The sequence below is a fragment of the Vombatus ursinus genome, unplaced genomic scaffold, assembly GCF_900497805.2.
Source record: "Vombatus ursinus unplaced genomic scaffold, bare-nosed wombat genome assembly UNPS02007284.1, whole genome shotgun sequence".
Taxonomy (NCBI): Eukaryota; Metazoa; Chordata; class Mammalia; order Diprotodontia; family Vombatidae; genus Vombatus; species Vombatus ursinus.
This window is the reverse complement of record NW_020947062.1, coordinates 9,692,521-9,710,933: the sequence shown is the minus strand read 5'-3', so window position 1 is coordinate 9,710,933 and position 18,413 is coordinate 9,692,521.

Genomic DNA, 18,413 nt, shown 5'->3' with positions numbered 1-18,413 from the left:
CCAGTGCCAATGGCAGACCTCCTGACTTGTGTGCGGGATGTTATACCCAGAGAAGAGAAAGGAAAGTAAACTAGCATGTAAGCACCTACTATATGTCTGGCACTGTGCTAAGCACTTTATAAATATTATCTCACTTGTCTTCCTATCAATCCTGTGAGGTAGGTGTTACTATTATTCCCTGATTACAACGGAGTTACAAAATTTTATGATTTTTGAAAGACTTGAACTTGAGATTTTTTCAACAGTAGTTTGACCAAACTGACTGAAGCCAGATTGTGGAAGATTGAAACGGTAATAAGCAACAAGGAACAACTCTAAGGAAGAGACAGGAGGCAGATAAAGATTAAGTGACTTGCCCAGGGTCACACAGTTAATGTGTCTGAGGTCAGATTTGAACTCAGGTCTTCTTCATTCTAGGCCCAGTACTCTAACTACTGTGCCACCTAATCCCTCTATTTAGGCTACCAGGAAGCTTCATATATGGCTTGATCCTGTGTTTTCCCTGAGACAATTAAGCCTGGAGGCAATCTAAAGTAGATAACAGCCTACTTTTTAAGGAAAAACTAGCCAGGACCAGGATCCTGGTAGATATTGTTCCTACCATACTTTATCCTCTTGATGGCAAAGTTCTAAAGGTCTTCTGAAAGACATTTCACCACTTAAATCTTAGGTCTATTATTGGACAACCTTGGCCTCAGGGATGTGAGAAGCCTGGCACAGGCAATATCAGAGAAGAAAAAAGAAAAACTAAAACAGAAAGGTAGGAAAAAAGGCAATAAGAAATTTAACAGCCCACAGAAGGAGTGACAGAATAGGACGAAAAATGAATATCAGAAACCTCAGTCTTCCCCTTCTTATTTCAGAAGGACTGAGTCTTAGATTGTAACTATGAGGTCCATGTGGCAGGTGCTGCCAAATCTTTGCTGTTCACAATGGGTCTCCTGATATAAAGTGCTCCTGCCTAGTTCAGTGCCCATTCTGCTGAAGCCCATATCATTACCCACTCTCTTGAAATTGGGGCCTACACCACTTTCCTGGAACTGATGTGGTTTTGAGGGGTTCAGAGACAGGGTCATCTGAACAGAATTCATGGACTCAAGCATCTTTAAGTCAAGTTGGCAAAAATTTATTATCACGCTATTCAGTAGGCAAAAGTTCTTAAGGAACCTGCCATCTTAGAGGGGTACAATTAAAGTTTATATAAGAAAATCTATAGGGAAATATGTGCCAAGTATGCTAATTAGGTGATTCAGGGTGGGATTAGATAGTGGTTAGGGAACGGTCAGTTCTAGGAATATGCACTTTTTGTATCTACTGCCAAGGAGTTTTTACCAGAATTCACCATGGCCCATGGAAATGGGGGGTTAAGGACAGGGGGCACAAAGGGGTGTGGTTTTTAGGTCTGCTACATCACTAGGTTAACTAGCAGTCAGGGCTGCCTAAGTGCTATCCGATCTGCTGCCAGTCAATGGCCTGTTTGACAAGATAGATGTCTTGAGTCCAGGATGCCTATAATGAGGTAGGGAGTTGGTATAGATAGTCTGGTTGGTTCCAAATATCTTTATGAGTCAGTACAAAGTCAGTTCAAACTAATATTTCTTACAGAGTCATCTTGTTACTGTACCAGGGAGAGAGATAAGTGTTTCACTGGGGCCCATTCAGAGTAATTGCTAGGCATAGTTAATCGCTAGGAATAGTATCCTTAGGCTGGGGAGAAACTGCCAGAGATAGTGTTTTTGAGGCTAGGGAGAAATATGATCTTGGAATTGGAGTCTGAGCACAAACACCCGAGCACTCTATCAGAACCCTTGATGCTTTCTTCCTGTGCAGGATTCTGGCACAGAGGGATGGTTCTCAGGCCCTGGCTTTGGGAGCTTCTGGCTTCCAGTTTCAAGAGGGAAGATGGAAAAGGCCAGCCCTACTTCAGGTTGTGAAGGAAAAGACTCTGGGAAGCCATAAGACGAGCAGGAAATCCTCATGTTCCTATCGTCTGCTTGCTACTCTAGAGACTTCAGGAAGTTTCCTCATAGGTGAGATCCAGGTAACTCTTTCTTGGTTGAGCTGAGTTCTCTCATTCCTAATGAGAGAACTCCTTCATTCTAGATTGTTGCCTATGTATGCCTTCTCTGACTTCTGTTTTGCTATGATTTGGATAGATGATTTTCTTTGCTAATCTCTATGTGTGTTCATTGTGAAACTAGTATTTGGTGGGATAGGGTTAGAGCCTTGGATATAGAGTGTGGGGTTCCCCCTTCCCCTAGAAATGACAAAGATCAGAAGTGAGCTCAAACCTGATAGAATCACGCAGAAAAACAATATTTAAGGGACAGAAGATATACTTCTAGTCCAGTACCCACCTCTCTCTGAGCAAAGCAAAGTGGCCTCCTGCCCCAACTTCCTGCTTCCCCTCCTGGCAGGAATTAAAGTCACTCTTGGAGAAAGATAGGCAGAAAAGAGACTACAGATGTCTATTCTGCCTCCCTCTGAACCACACAATAGCTCTCACTACATAGAGCCTCATCACACTTGTGGTCCCCATTCCACTTTCCTACACATTTATAAAGCAAAGCAACGAGTATACTGAATTCAGAGCACTATGCTGGGTGCTGGGGAAATAAAGTATTTAAATAAGATAACCCCTACTCTCAAGGAGTTTATAGTCTAATAAGGGGAAAACATACCAAGAAAGATAGCTATAAAACAAAATATTTTATTATAGTGGACATTAGAGAGTTGCAATGTGCTATTTGAGATCTGTAGTGTTAAAATCATTACTGAATGGGGCAAAGTAGGAAGGGTTTCTTGGAAGAAGTAGCATTAGAGTTAAGCCTCAAAGGACAGGTAGGAAGGCAACACCCATGTAGCCCAGGGCTTAGGACTGCCTAAGCTCTGGACTCCCATGAACCAGGTCCAAATATTGGGGCAGATGCCAAAACGCTCATTTGTTCAGTACATTGTCCTACCCAGAGTTTATTCTGGATAATCTTCAAATAATAGCTCATGTCTTAGTTTCCACAAATTAAAAGAGAGCCTTTTTTATTTTACCCCATAGTAAATGTGAAAGATGTAAAGGACTCACAGGAACCCATAAGGAGACTTAGAAAACATGCAAAGCACTCATTTTAGTTCTTCACAGAAGGAACTGAACTTAGGGCAGCCATTCTGGTGAATCCAAAGTTCGATCACAGTGTCCCTCTGTGGTTTAGACTCCACCTGAAAGACAAATATACTGTTGAGCTGATAGATCGGCAGCTCTAGTCCCAACAGACCTACACTGTCTGAATAATTGACTTTTGTTCCAGCTAAGATGGTAGAATCAGCTGAAGAGCCCAGTTCCTACTACTCCAGGAAAGTTTTTGCTTTTTTTTTTAAAGTACCAGACTGAGTAATGGTCAAGCAATCCAAGGAGAAAGTACCTTCAGTGCCAGAGCTTGTGAACACTATGAAAGGAATCCAGCCAAAAAAGCCCTAGACCAGGCATGCAGTGCACGAAAGCCTTCCAGTGTAGGATACCTGAAGCCTGTAGCTATGTTGTTTTGACCCCAAACTCAAGTTTGAGCCTGCCTATCTCAGGGGCAGCAATCAAATTTGATTCTAGATCACATCACAGCTGGCTGACCTGAGCTGCCTTGATATCCTTGAAAACAGTGCTTAATACTCAGAAGAAGCAGTTGCAGGACCATAGTTAACAGAGATGAGGACCTAACAAGGCCCTACTCTTCTTTTTTGAAGTGCTTGGAGCATGGCTCTGATACAAAGTTCCAACTCAGAAGTAAAGCTATAAAAAAATTAAATAGAAGAAGATATCAATGATGAGGAAATATTAACGATCTAGGGGTGCTGAAAACACAAACCCAGAAGAAGAAAATAAAATTCCATAACAACTAAAAGCCATATTTCAAACAAAAACAAAGTTTGGCCATAAGATTTAACCAAATTCCTAAAAGAAAGGAAGCAAAAGTTCAGAAACATTATAAATGAAATAAGAACTCAAGAGGAAAGAATGGTAAGGAAAATAAATACTAGAGTGTAAGAGTTTGCAAACTTTACCCAAGTAACAAATTGCCCAAAGATTCAACTAGATCCAACAAATGGCTTCATAAGATAAGAAAAATTAGATATAAAGCAAAAGACAGAAAAAATAGAAGAATATGTGAGGCAGCTATAGTCAAAAACAACTGATATGGAAACAAGTCACAGAGTAATCACTTAAGAACTATCGGACTACCACCAAAGTGCACCCAATACTTGTATAGATTCAATTACAAATTGCTCCTCAAGAAAATAAAAAACAATTAAATAACTGGAGAAATAGTCTTTACTTATGGCTGGGCTGTGCCAGTGTAATGAAAATTATATTACTATCAAAGTTAATTTATACTTTTAATGCTATATCACTCAAACTGTCAAAGGGATATTTTATAGAATTCAATACAATAATAACAAAATTCATTTAGAAGAACAAAAGATCTATAGTATCAGAAGAAATGATGAAAAGAAGTTGGAATAAAAGAAGAATAGCATTTCTAGACCTTAAATTATACTCTAAAGCAGTAATTATCAAAACTATTTGGTATTGGTTAAAAAATTGAGAGACAGCTCAATAGAATATAGAAAAGGGAGAAACAGAAATAAAGAAACTCAATAAACCTCCAAACATAAATTACTTAGGAAAGAATTCCCTATTTTTATAAGAATTGCTGAGAAAACTGGAAAGTAGTCTGGCAGAAATTAGGCTTAGATAAACAATGTATATACTATTCCACAATAAATTCAAAAAGGATATATGACCTGAATATTAAAGATCATAACACATACACATATACACAAACTAGAAGAGAGGCAGATCTTTCACAATTATGAATAAAAGATAAATTCTTAACCAAAAATAGGATAGAGGCAATTCCAAAGATACAATAGATAATTTTGATTACATGAAATTGAAATGCATCTGCAGAAATAAAACAGATCTACAAAAAGAAGGGAAGTGATCCAATGGGAAAAAAATCTAAATCAAAATTCTTAAATAAGGGTCCGATATCTGATACAGGGACAAGTAACAGGCATGTATGTGAACAAAAGTCATTCCTAATTTAAAAAAAAAGGAGATCAAAGAATCTGAACAAACAGTTCTCAAAAGTTGCAAATTGTTGTTGTGGTCCAGCCTTCGTTTTGTAGAGGACAAATGATATCATTGTGTGATGTCTTGACTTGCTGATGAGTTGGATTTAAGGGAGGCAGAATTGCACTAAGTAGTCAGACTTACTCTCTCTTCCTGAGTTATCAAAGTCTAGTGGCAGTGATGTGGTTTAGGGGTTCAGGGGTGCTGGGACCCCAAAATCACAATGTGCAGGTCGTGCCCAAAAGAATTCGACCCAAGCCTTCTTTCAGCCAAAGACAAGGTTTATTAGAACATCCAAGATATTTGGTAGACTCTTAAGGAGTCTGAACATTAGTAAGTTATTGACTTATTGGCTAGATTATAAGAATCTAAGCAGTGGCTAGATTTTAAGAATCTCAGCATCTTAATGGAAACAAGATGGACCTTATATACAGAAAGCCTGTGGGTGGGCACTAAGAATCAACCTCACGGTTTTGGTCTGATTCGTTGTCCTTTTTAGTTCTAGGTACAAGTGGTGGAGTCCACTGACCTAGGAGCTCAAGTCATGCTGAGCTTGAGACAGGATTCTGGGTCAGATATTGCTGCCAGCACAAGATGAAAGCCTTCCTGGTGCTGGCACACAAAGCCAGGGAGGCTTTGGACTTGGCACTTGATAGGACCATACTATATGGAACTGAGTTAAACTATGAATCTAATTCCCCTCCCATCATCAGAGATAGAGGTTGGGTAAGGGAGGGGATTATGCCTCAAGGTATAGGGAACTGGGTTGTTTGTGTGTTCTTGCTATACATTTCAAGTGAATAAATATTGCTTTGTAAAAGCTAGTTCAGGGGATCTCTAAAATTGGGGAAACACCATCAGTGGGGGCTTGAGCCAATGGCAGAGATTTAACTTCGTTCAAACCTCTTTAAGGGTACTAGAAAACCCTGGAGGAGGGGTGAAAAGTAATAGACCTAGCTTCAGGCAGTGGGAGGCAGAATAGTCTCTGTTACACAAGAATGTAATGAACTATTCATTCAAATTACTTCATAACCTAGCCCCATCCTACTTTTCCAGTCATTTTACACCTCACTCCAGTCCAGTGACACTGGCTACTTGGCCATTCTACAAAGGAGACACTCCATCTCTTGGCTTCAGGCATTTTCTCTGACTGTCTCCTTGCCTGGAACTCTATCCCTTGGATGAGCATAGGATCTAGATCCCAGAAAGGAAAAACCCAGGACTTTCCCACAGGGCCAAATCTCTAGCATTCCCCTGAGGCTATAATCCCATCACCTGGCCTTTCACTGTGGCTACACCCAATCTCCCAATTCTGTTATCTTTAACCTACTCTAGCCCTCTATTGTCTTACCTCCCTATGCCCACCCCTTCCTCCCACCCCCGGGCCATTTTCCACACTTAATCCTAGCTAGGCTCCATTCTCCCTAGGCCACTTGGTCCAAGTCCCAGGAGTTCACCCTTAGACCCCTCCTCCAGTCACCCCAAACTACTTGGCCACTCCTAGATCCCTCCCACAATCTTTCTGTATATAAGGTCCATCTTGTCTCCATTAAAATAATCAGATTCCTAAAATCTAGCCAATAGCTCAGTAATGTTCAGACTCCTTAAGAGTCTGCCCAGTAAGTGCTAAGTATAGAAAAAGGAGTAAAAGACAGTCCCCCAAAGGAGTTTACAAACAAATGGGGGAGACAACATGCAAACAAATACATATCGAGCAAGCTATATACAGGATAAATAGGAAATAATTAACAGAAGGAAAGCACTGGAATTAAGAGGGGTTGGGGTAGAGGGTGGGATTTTAGTTGGGACTTAAAAGGAAACCAGGAGGGTTAGTTTTCCAAGTGGAAGTGATGAGGTTTAGAGGTGCTGGGACCCCAAAATCACAACACACGAGTCCTGCCCATGGGGTTTCAAATATTGAGAAATAATATTTCTCTGGCCTAAAATCTTTTCCAGACTTTTCCTTTAGGGAAAGTGGGTAGAACAAAAGCCAAAGGCTTTCCTAGGGAAATGAATTAAGAAGATAACCAAACTCCACCTAGATGAAGTGACCCTTCTAAAGGCATTGTCCTATTTTGCATTCAAAGTTAATTGATCTTAAAGGAACTCTTTTCCTTCCTTAAAGAGTGTGGTATGGGAAATAAGAGTGTTTAATATTCTAGAAAGCTAACCCTGAACCCATATTTTAACATATTATCTTTTCCTTGTTCAAGATTCCTATAAATGTTGCTTAAAATTGTTTTGGGGCAAAGATCATGTCGGGGGTCATAGGAGATTATGTCATTTTAGAGATCTTTTCAAGGTAGAAATGATGTGGGTATAGATTAATGACAATAGTTCTGGCCAACTTGAGCCTAAAAACATAAAGTACAATATTAATACTAATATTTTTCTTCAACAAAAGAGAAGGATATTCAGAGAAATTTAAGTGATGTAAAAACAAAAGATATTTGTGAAATAATTTTTTAAAAGAATCATCAGACTATCTGAAAGCCATAACAAAGAAAGAAAACCTATATATCTAAAACCATAACTGAAAAACGTCCTGTTAGAAAAACCTGAAACAAAAATCTACTACAAAAGTGAGTGAAGGAAAGCCTTTATTATGCTTCTTGAGAGAGAAGCAGGCACAACGAACTTCAGTAGCATGTGGGCGCTGGTTCAGTGGTACAATCAACTTTTAAATAGTAAGATTCATATTCCACCTACCAGGGCTAGGATTGGTCTAGTTCATCTTAGTTACACTCTTCCTGGACAGGCCATCTCATGTTCCTCCATGTTCCTCCATGTTCCTCCTTGTCATGTGTTGTCATGCGTCCCATGATAAAAAATGGCGGCTATCTCCACCCTTGGGGTGTGTCAGTTAATATTTAATAAGCTTATTAAGGAAGGGCAGTGGAGAAAAGCCTTTGCCCTGTCAAGGCCGCATCCTTGAACCCAATGGGTTGCAACTGGTTTAGCCTACAGGGCTCTTTCTTAAGAAACTAGTTGTTTACAGAAAGTTTGGTACACTTTCTGATTGGTTGAGGGACTATCCACAAGATCTTGGAATTTCTTATCCTGCTGTGGAAGCCTAACCCCCTAAAACCTTTCTTACACATCCCAAATATTTTTACAGTAAAGTAAAAATAGAAAGAATCTATTGATCACCTCCTAAAAGACTCAAAATGAAAACTTCCAAGAATACCATAACCGAAATCCAGAACTTTCAGGTTAAATATAAGAAATTGTATACAGTCATAAAGAAAGAATTCAAGTACCAAGGATCCACAATCAGCTACCACTGTAATAGATAAGAAAGTTTAAAACACAACATTCCCAAAGGCAAAATGTAAAATCCTACAATCAAAACTATTTGCCCTGTAAAAGTGAATTTAATCCTATAGGGGAAAAAAAATCAACCTATAAAGGAGCAGATAATTTCCAAGCATTTCTGAGCAAAAGACCAGAGCTGAAGAAACTCTGAAATGCAAACACAATAATCAAGAGAATCTCAGAAAGGTAAATACATCTGAGCAATTAGAAGGGACTATACAGAGATAAAGTGCTTATATTCTAATGAAAATGAAGAAAAGTGTCATTTTAGAATCTTAATGTCAACAGTCATAGACTGAACTCTAGAGCCATTTCCTGACTGTCTCCCATGCCTGGAATGCTGTTCTTCCTCATCTCTGCTGCCCAGTTTTTTTCAAATCTCACTTTCTTCAAAAAGCTTTTCCTGGTTTCACCTCCCCTCTGCTAATGCCTTCCCTTTGTAATTACCTCCCATTTACATTGTATATGTCTTGAATGTACATAGTTGTTTACTTGTTGTTTCCCAAATTTGAATGTGAGTTCCTTGAGAACAGGGACGATGTTTTTGCAGTTTTTATATCCCAGTATTTAGCGCAGTGCCTTGCACATAGTAATTTCTTAATAAACACTTGTTGAAAAACTGCTAGGAAAACTGGAAAACAGTATGGCAGAAACTAGGTATGGACCAACATCTCATCCCATATACCAAGATATGGTCAAAATGGGTATATGATTTACACACAAAAGGTGTTACCATAAGCAAATTAAGAGAGCATGAAATAGTTTATCTGTCAGATTTATGGATAAGGGAAGAATTTAGGACCAAAGAAGATATAGAGAACATTACAAAATATAAAATAGATCATTTTGAATGTATAAAATTTAAAAAGTTTTTGCACAAACAAAACCAATGCAAACAAAATTATAAGGAAAGCAGAAAATGGGGAAAATGTTTTCAACAAGTATCTCTGATAAAGGCCTCATTTCTCAAATATATAGAGAACTGAGTCAAATTTATAAAAATACAAGTCATCCCCCAATTGATAAATGGTCAAAGGATATGAACAGGCAGTTTTCAGACAAAGAAATCAAAGCTATTTATAGTCATATGAAAAAGTTCTCTAAATCACTATTGATCACTGAAATGCAAATTAAAACAACTCTGAGGTATCACCTCATACCAATCAGAGTGGCTAATATGACAAAAAAGGAAAATGTTGGATGTTGGAGGGGATGTATTGTCTGTGGAGTTGTGAACTGACCCAATCATTCTGGAGAGCAATTTGGAACTATGCCCAAAGGGCTATAAAACTGTGCATACTCTTTGATCCAGCAATACCACTGCTAGGTCTATATCCCAAAGACACCCAAAAGAAAGGGGAGAGGGGAAGGACCTATTTGTACAAAAATATTTTAGCAGTTCTTTTTGTGGTGGCAAAAAATTAGAAATCAAGGGATGAAAGCCATAACATCATTGGGGAATAGCTAAACAAACTGTGGTATATGACTGTGATGGAAGATTATTGTGCTGTAAGAAATGACAAGCTGGATTATTTCAGAAAAACCTGGAAAGACTAACATGAACTAATGCATAGTGAAGTGAACAGAACCAGGAGAATGTTGTACACAGTAACAGTAATATTGTTCAATGAAGAATTGTTAATGACTTAGCTATTCTCAGCAACACAGTGATCTAAGATAATCCCAGAAGACTAATAATGGAGCATACTATCTGCCTCCAGAGAAAGAACTGATATTGATTGAATACAGACTGAAGCATGCTATTTTTCACTTTTTTCTTTCATTTTTTTCTTTTGATTCTTCTTGTATAAAATGATTAATATGGAAATGTTTTACATAATTGCACATATATAACCTATATCTGATTGTTTATTATCTCACAAAGAGGGGAGGGGAAGGAGAGAGGGAAGGATAGAATTTAGAACTCAAAATTTTAAATAAAAATGTTAAAAAAAATGCTTGTTGATTGATCAACAAAAGGCCTGTGGGGGTGTTTTTGCTCTGTTTTCGTGGTTTTGAGGGAAGAAAGAAGAGAAAAGGAGGGAAAGGAATGCAGTAGAGAGGAGAGAAGAGAGAAGGGGTAGAAGTTTCACATAAGAAGTAGACTGTACAACCATGGAAGAAGGGGTGACTAGAGCAGGTATCTCATGAATTTCACTTTGATTTCAGTCTGACAAAGGAAGGTTGAATGCACACACACAAAGTCTGATGTTGAAATCCATAATCTCAATAAGCAGATTGGTGGGAACAGAGAAAAGGAAGGTGGGATATTTTAAGAAGAAGGGTAGAAAGATAAGGTCAAAATGTGTACATGATTTAGAAATAAAGGAAGATACCATAAGCAAATTAGAAGAACAAAGAATAGTTTACCTGTCACATCTAAGGAGAAGGGAAGAATTTTTTTACCGGACAAGAGATAGAGAGCATTAGAAGATGTAAAATGGATAATTTTGATTATATTAAATGTAAATATTTTTGAACAAACACAAGCGATGCAACCAAGATTAGAAGGAAAGCAAAAAACTGGGAAACAATATTTATAGCAAGTGTCTCTGATAATGGCTTCATTTCTCATATATATAGAGAAGTGAGTCAAATTTATAAGAATACAAGTCATCCCCCAATTAATAAATGGTCAGAGGACATGAATAGGCAGTTTTCAGACAAAGAAATCAAAGCTATCAGTAGTCATATGAAAAGATGCTCTAAATCACTATTGATTAGAGAATTGCAAATTAAAACAACTCTGAGGTACCACCTCACACCTATCAGATTGGCTTAAATGACAGAAAACGAAAATGATAAGTGTTGGAGAGGATGTGGGAAAATAGAGACACTAATGCATTGTTGGTAGAGTTGTGAACTGATCCAACTATTCTGGAGAGCAATTTGGAACTACGGTCAAAGGATAATCAAACTGCATAATGGGGATTTGATCCAGTAATACCACTACTAGTTCTGTATCCCAAAGAGATAATTAAAAAAAAGGAAAAGCACCTACATATACAAAAATATTTATAGCAACTCTTTTGTGGTGGCAAAGAATTGGAAATTGAGGAGATGTCCATCAATTGGGGAACAGCTGAACAAGTTGTGGCATATGAATGTAATGGAATACCATTGTTCCATAAGAAATAATGAGCAGGTGGATTTCAGAACAACCTGAAAAGATTTACATGAACTGATGAAAATGAGGTGAGCAGAACCTGGAGAAGAGTGTAAATAGTAACAACAACATTGTATGATGATCAATTGTGAATGACTTAGCTCTTCTCAGCAATGCAATGATCCAAGATAATTCTAAAGGACTCATAATGGAAAATGCTATTCACATCCAGAAAAAGAACTAATAGAGTCTGAATGCATATCAAAGCATACGATTTTCACTTTATTTTTAGTGTATTTTTTTCTTTTGATCTGTTTCTTCTTTCACATGATTAATATGGAAATATGTTTTACCTAATTGCACATAACTTATATCAAATTATAACCTATATCAAATTACTTACCATTTAAGGGAGGGGATTGGGAAGAAAGAGAGAAAATTCAGATCTCAAAATTTAAAGAAATGAATGTTAAAAATTGTCTTTACATGTAATTGAAAAAAATAAAATACTATTTTTTTTTAAAAGGAGGGTAGAGGGGCAGCTAGGTGGCACAGTGAATGGAGTTCTGGCCTTGGAGTCAGGAGGACCTGAGTTCAAATCCAGCCTCAGATGCTTAACACTTAATAGCTGTGTGACCCTGGGCAAGTCACTTGATCCCATTGCCTCACCAAAAAGAAAAAAAAAAAAAAGGAAGGTACAATTGGTGAAAGATTATGCAGCAGCAAAAAACAAACTAGCTTTGGGGGATGGTTTATGAAGGGTGGAATTAGAAAGAGAGAAAATAAAGGTAAGAATCTGTGATTGGAATGTAGGTTAGGGGAATGGAAAAAGGACAGTGGAATGAAAGCAGATTGCTTCAATTATAAATCACTAGCGGTCAGCACAAGCTTCCCTTTTACAATAGTCTTTGGAAAGACAAGGGTAGAGGGCAAAAAAAAAAGTAAAAGTTATGAGATGATTAGATGAAGAGAAATTTACAGTTAATTATCAGAACCAAGAATGTGAATCATATGAACTCACCCTTAAAAAGTGGAATAAATTAGAAAGCAAAATCCAATAACATACTGTTTATAAGAAACCCATCTGAAACATAAAGATTCACACAGTGTTAAAATAAGGGACCAGAGAAAAATTTTTATGCTTCAGGAGAACTAAAAAAGGGTAGCAGTCATGATCTCAGATACAACATTAAATATAGACATGAGAAAGTGTTAGAGGGAGGGATAGCAAGATACCTACCTTATCTTTATTTCTGACCATGTTGCCCATATCATGACTGTTTCAACTGCAAGGGCCCAATCTTCTTTCTCCAAAAAGCATGCTGCTCAGGAAATCTCTTTTTCTTTCTAGAACAAGGGCTATTAATCTGGGATCTATGAAGTTGTTTCTTAATATTTTGATAATTGTCATCTTTCTAAGACTATAAGCTGCTCCCTACAAAAATATGTATACAAAATATTTAGGTAGAGAAGACTCAAAGGGGTTGAATTTGGGGCTGAATTTCTAAGAGAGCTAGAGATTTCAAGAGCTTGAAGTAAGGAACAAGAATACGCAAGAAGTGCATCTGTTCAAAAACATAGAGGTGGGAGGCATAATATAATGTACAGGGAACAGCAATCAATCAATCAACAGCAGTAAGAGATAACCATGTGCCAGGAACTGTCCTGGGTGGTAGGGATACAAAGAAAAATCAAGTAGTACCTGCCTTCAAGGAACATTATATTCTAATAGGAGAGATAGCACATCCAAATGAGAACATACAAGACAAATACAGAGAAGATGAAAGATAGCCTTAGAGGGACTAGCAGTAGGAGCCAGAACACTAGGAAAGGCCTGCTGAAGGAGCTTGTGTTTGAGTCAATTCAAATAAACAAGAATTTATTAAGCATCTACTGTGTGCCAGAAACTGTGCTAAGTGAGGCAAAAAACAATCCCTGCTCTCAAGGAGCTCACAATCTAATGGGTGAAGGGGGGGAGGGAACAATATGCAAATAACTATTTACAAACAAGATGTGTATGGGATGAGAGATAATCCATAGAAGGAAGGTACTAGCATTAAGGGGGGATTGGAAAGGCTTTTTACAGAAGGTAGGATTTTAACTGGTACTAGAAAGAAGCCTGGGAAACTAGGAGACAGAGATGAAGAGGGAGAGAATTCCAGGAATGGCTCAGGCAACAAGTATTTATTAAGCACTTACTATGTGCCAAGCACTGTGCTAAGTACTGGGGATACAAAAATAATAGTATGTAGTATTTTATAGTTCTTTAAGGTTTGCAAAGCATTTTACAAATACTATCTCATTTGATCCTCACAACAACCCAAGAAAGTAGTTGCTATTATTATCCTTATTTTTACAGATGAGGGAACCAAGTCACATCCTTTGTGTTCCATAAATAGTGCATCTGAGGCCCCATTTGAATTCAGATCTTCCTGCCTTTAGGTCTAGTGTTCTACCCGCTGTACCACCAAACAAAAAGGCATTCCCTCCCCTCAAGGAGCTTACATCCTAAGACAACACATCAAAGTGGAGTAGGAAAGGGGAAAGCATCTGAGTGAGGAATGGTGGCAAAATCTGGAGAGTCATAAGTTCAGCTAGGAGAAGAATTAAGCATGGGCAGCCTGGGCCCATCCCCAAAACAGAGTGGAACACTGCTCCCCCAGTGAGGGAACTCACCAATGAGAAAAGGGAGCCAGCATGGTGGAGGGATGTACTAGGGTCAGAAGACACCAGACACTGAAGGAAGCTCCAGGGTGAAAGGCAGTTGATCCATGGTGTCAAAGTTCAGAAAAGGGGAGTCAGTGAAAAAGTCAGGTGAAAAATGTCAGGGGAGTCAGGTGTCTCATTTGAGAAACAGTAAGGATTCCACTGTCACTGGATCACAGAGTACCTGGAGGGAAATATGGTTTAAGAAGACTGGAAAGATAGGAAGAAGCCAGGTTGTAAAGGGCTTTAAAGCCAAACAAGATTTTATATTTGATCTTGGAGATGATAGAGAGCTATTGGGGTTTATCTATTAGGGAGGGGATAATAGTCAAACCTTGACTTTAGGAAGCTCAATTGATATAGCTGAGTGGAAAATAAATGGAGCATGAGAGACTTGAGGAAGCCTTAAAGGGGGCCAGGCATTCTAGGAGGCAGACTTTTGGAGAGGAGAGCATTCCAGGAATGGAGAATAGTCAATGCAAAGGCATGGCGACAGTAGATGAAGTTTTCTTTTCCAAGGAAAAGAAAGGCCAATTTGGCTAAACAGTAGAATAATGTATTTCACCACAATAGCATTGCCACTACATAATCGTCGCACCCTGGTTTTTTTTTTCAGTCCAAAAATTGGTTTATATCCTTTCATCGAGTAATTGTCACATGGTATAATTCTGTTCGTCATGCCACTTAAAAGGTAAACAGAGCAGCAATGTATTCACCAGTGGCATATGGATAAGCATTTATCTCTCTTGCATTGCTAGCCAGGAGCCTAGAATTCTCAGTCCATGTGCTTTGTCAGTATATTTCCAAAAGTCAAGTTGCATGGTTTGTTTAGAGCACTGCAGTATAATGGAATTGTCATTCAACCCAATAAAGAGTGGCAGATACAAGGTGAGCAGGTGGATAGGCTAAGCTGCCATGAGTAAGTCACATGGTATGACTTGCCTCTTCCCTCACTAGCTAAACTGTACAGTAGGTCTGCCAGTGATACATTAACACGAAAAGCACTTCTTTCTGTTTATGCGTTTAATCTTGCACCAAAGACAGTTTAGTAATAAATGATTTTTAAGTAATACCAGCACAATTTTTAAAAGCTTCACATAATGGTTGCACCCACTTTCTTGTAAAAAAATTTGGCATAAAATCTGTGACAATTATGTGATAAAATCCAGTACATGAAGCAGACTGTAGTATAAGAAAATTGGAAAGGGTCAAGTTGTAGAGAGCTTTAAATTCTAAACAGAGAGCTTTATATTTTATTCTAGAGATAATTGGGAGCTGCTGGATCTTGTTGAGTAGAATAGAAAAGTGATCTGATCTGATCTCTGCTTTAGGAAAATCACTTTGAGGGCAGTGGGGAGGATGGATTGAAGGGAAAGATGAAGCATGAAAACCAATTAAACGGCTACTGCAATTATACATTTGAAAGGTCCTAAAGTAGTGTGGTGGCTATGTGAATGGAGAGAAGGGATGGAAGAGATAGTGTAGAGAAAGAAATGACAAAATTTTGGCAACTTGTTGAATATGTGGAATGGGAGGAGTTGAAGATGACTTTGAGCTTTCAAACCTAGGTGACTAAAATTATGGTGGTACCCTTAAACAGTACAATAAATTCAGAAGAAAGGAGGGGTGGGAGTAGGGGTGGTAATGAGTTCTGCTTAGGGTATATTGAGTTTAAGATGCCTATGGGACATCCAGTTCAAAATGTTCAATGAGCAGTCCCTATGGGACTGGAGAGACTAGGGCCATATAAACAGATCTAGAAATCATTTGCAAAGAGATGGTAATTGAACTAATGAGAGCTGAAGAGATCACCTAGTTAAGAGGCTATGAAGAGAAAAAAGGCCAAGACCGAGCCTGGGGGAAAACCCATAGTCAGTGGGTGTGACTTAAATGTAGATCCAACCAAAGAGAAGTAGTCTGACTGGTAGATCAAGCAAGGGAGACTAGAGTCAAGGAAACCCAGAGAGGCAAATATATAAAAGCAAAAGACAATCTCTCACCAGAGGCACTCATAGTCTAATGGGGGAAACAATCACATGCAAACAGGATATGTATTGAATAATAGAAAATAATCAGCTAGCAGCTAGATAGCTCAGTGGATGAAGTACAGGGGCCTGGAGTCAGGAAGATTTCAAATTCAGTTGTAGGCACTGGCTAGTCACTTAATTTCCTTAATCCACTGGAGAATTTACCTTAATCCGCTGGAGAAGGAAATGGCAAACCACTCCAATATCTTTACCAAGAAAACCCCGTGGAAAGTATGGTCCATGGGATTATAAAGAATTGGACCCAACTGAAAAAGAACAACAATCAACAGAGGAGAGGCACTAGAATTAAGACCGAGAAAGGCTTCCTGTAGTAGCCTTTTAAGGATTTTAGCTGAGACTTGAAGGAAGCCAGGCGAGGCAGGAGGGAGAACATTCCAAGCACGGGGGACAGTCAGTGAAAATGGCCAGAGCACAGACATAGAATGTTTCATTCAAGGAACAGAAAGGAGGCCGGTGTCACTGGATTGTAGAGTAATTGGTGTCTGGCGGGTGGGGAAGGGGGCAGTTAAGAGGTAAGGAAATTGGAAAGGTCAGGAGACATTATGAAGTGTTTTCATTGCCAAATAGGATTTTATATTTCATCCTGAAAGTGATAGGGAGCTACTGGAGTGCTAGTAAATATTTAACAACCAAGCTTTTTGAAAATATAGGATATCATTTTAATCTGCCTTATTATAATTTTCTCCATAACTTTCTGAAGCCTAAATAATCAATAAACCAAGGCCTGAGTGTAGTGTTTGCTGATTTCTGAGGTTTAACTGCTTTTACTGAAAATTTAACAATTGGCTTCAGCATTCCCCTGAATCAGGGGTACTTGTATAGGAATTGGCCTTCGGAAGCATAAGGGTCACCCCCTCAATCAGAGACAGGAATGAAGGAGATAATGGAAGATAATGTCAGCAACTTTACCAGTTTGGCCACAGCCTAATGTGGATGAAGGAAGTATGGGAATAGCAGTGTGGAAGAAAGGTTGGAACCCATTGGTGAAGGAATTTAAATGCCAAAACAGACGTGTTTATATTTTATCCTGGAGGCAAAATGAGTCACTGAGCAGGAAAAGGACATGAACAGACTTGTGCTTTAGGAATATCGATTTGGCAGCCGTCTGATAGATTGGAAAGGTGGGAAAGCAGAATCAGCAAAACTAATCAGTAGACAATTGTAAGAGTTCAGGCTAGAGTTGATAAGGGCCTCAACTAGAATGGTACCCCTATTAGTGGAAAGAAGGACAGGCATTCAAGAGATATTTTGCTGCTGGAAAATGAGGGGACTGAGGAAGAGCAAAGGATAACACAGAGGTTGTGACCTGGTTTGATGAGAGTTTGCTGGGGGTGTGGAAAGCAGTCGGTATCTGATTTGGAACAAGCATGCTAGGAAAATTTGAGGAGGGAAGCAAGGATAGATAGAAGACAAGCTTAATTTTAGACATGTTGAATGAAAGAGTAATTATAAGTGACTCAATAAAGTTAATGATACATGTAACTCCTAAGAACTTTATCATTATTAGGGCAGTTAGAAGGAGTCTGTATAGACAGAGGGCATGGGTGTGAATCTTACGCTGGGATGATTTCCAAAAAGAAAAAAAAGTAGGGGTGAGAAAGAGGGATGTACTGAAAGAATGGGGAAGAGAAAGGTAGAATGGGAAAAGTTTCTCACATAAAAGAGGCACAAAGAAGAACTTTTATAGTAGAGGAGAAAATGGGGGGGGGGGCAATGCCTGAACTTTACTCTCATAGGAATTGGTTCAAAGAGGGAAGAATATATACACACACTCAGTTGTGTACATAGATGTAACTTACTCTATAGGAAAAGAGGAGGGGAAGGGGATAAGAGATATGGGAGAGGAGATGATGAAAGGGAGGCTGTGGTCAGAAGCAAAACAGACTTTTGAGGAGGGACAGGATTAAAAGAAAGATAAGAATAAATGGAGAAAAACAGGATGGAGGAAATATAGTGTTAGTGAATATGAATGGGATGAGCTAACCCATAAAATAGTCAATAGCTAAATGGATCAGAAAGCAGAATCCAACAATATGTTGTGTACAAGAGATTTGAAACATAAAGGCACACACAGAGTTAAAATAAAGGGCTAGAACAGAATCTATTATGCTTTAGC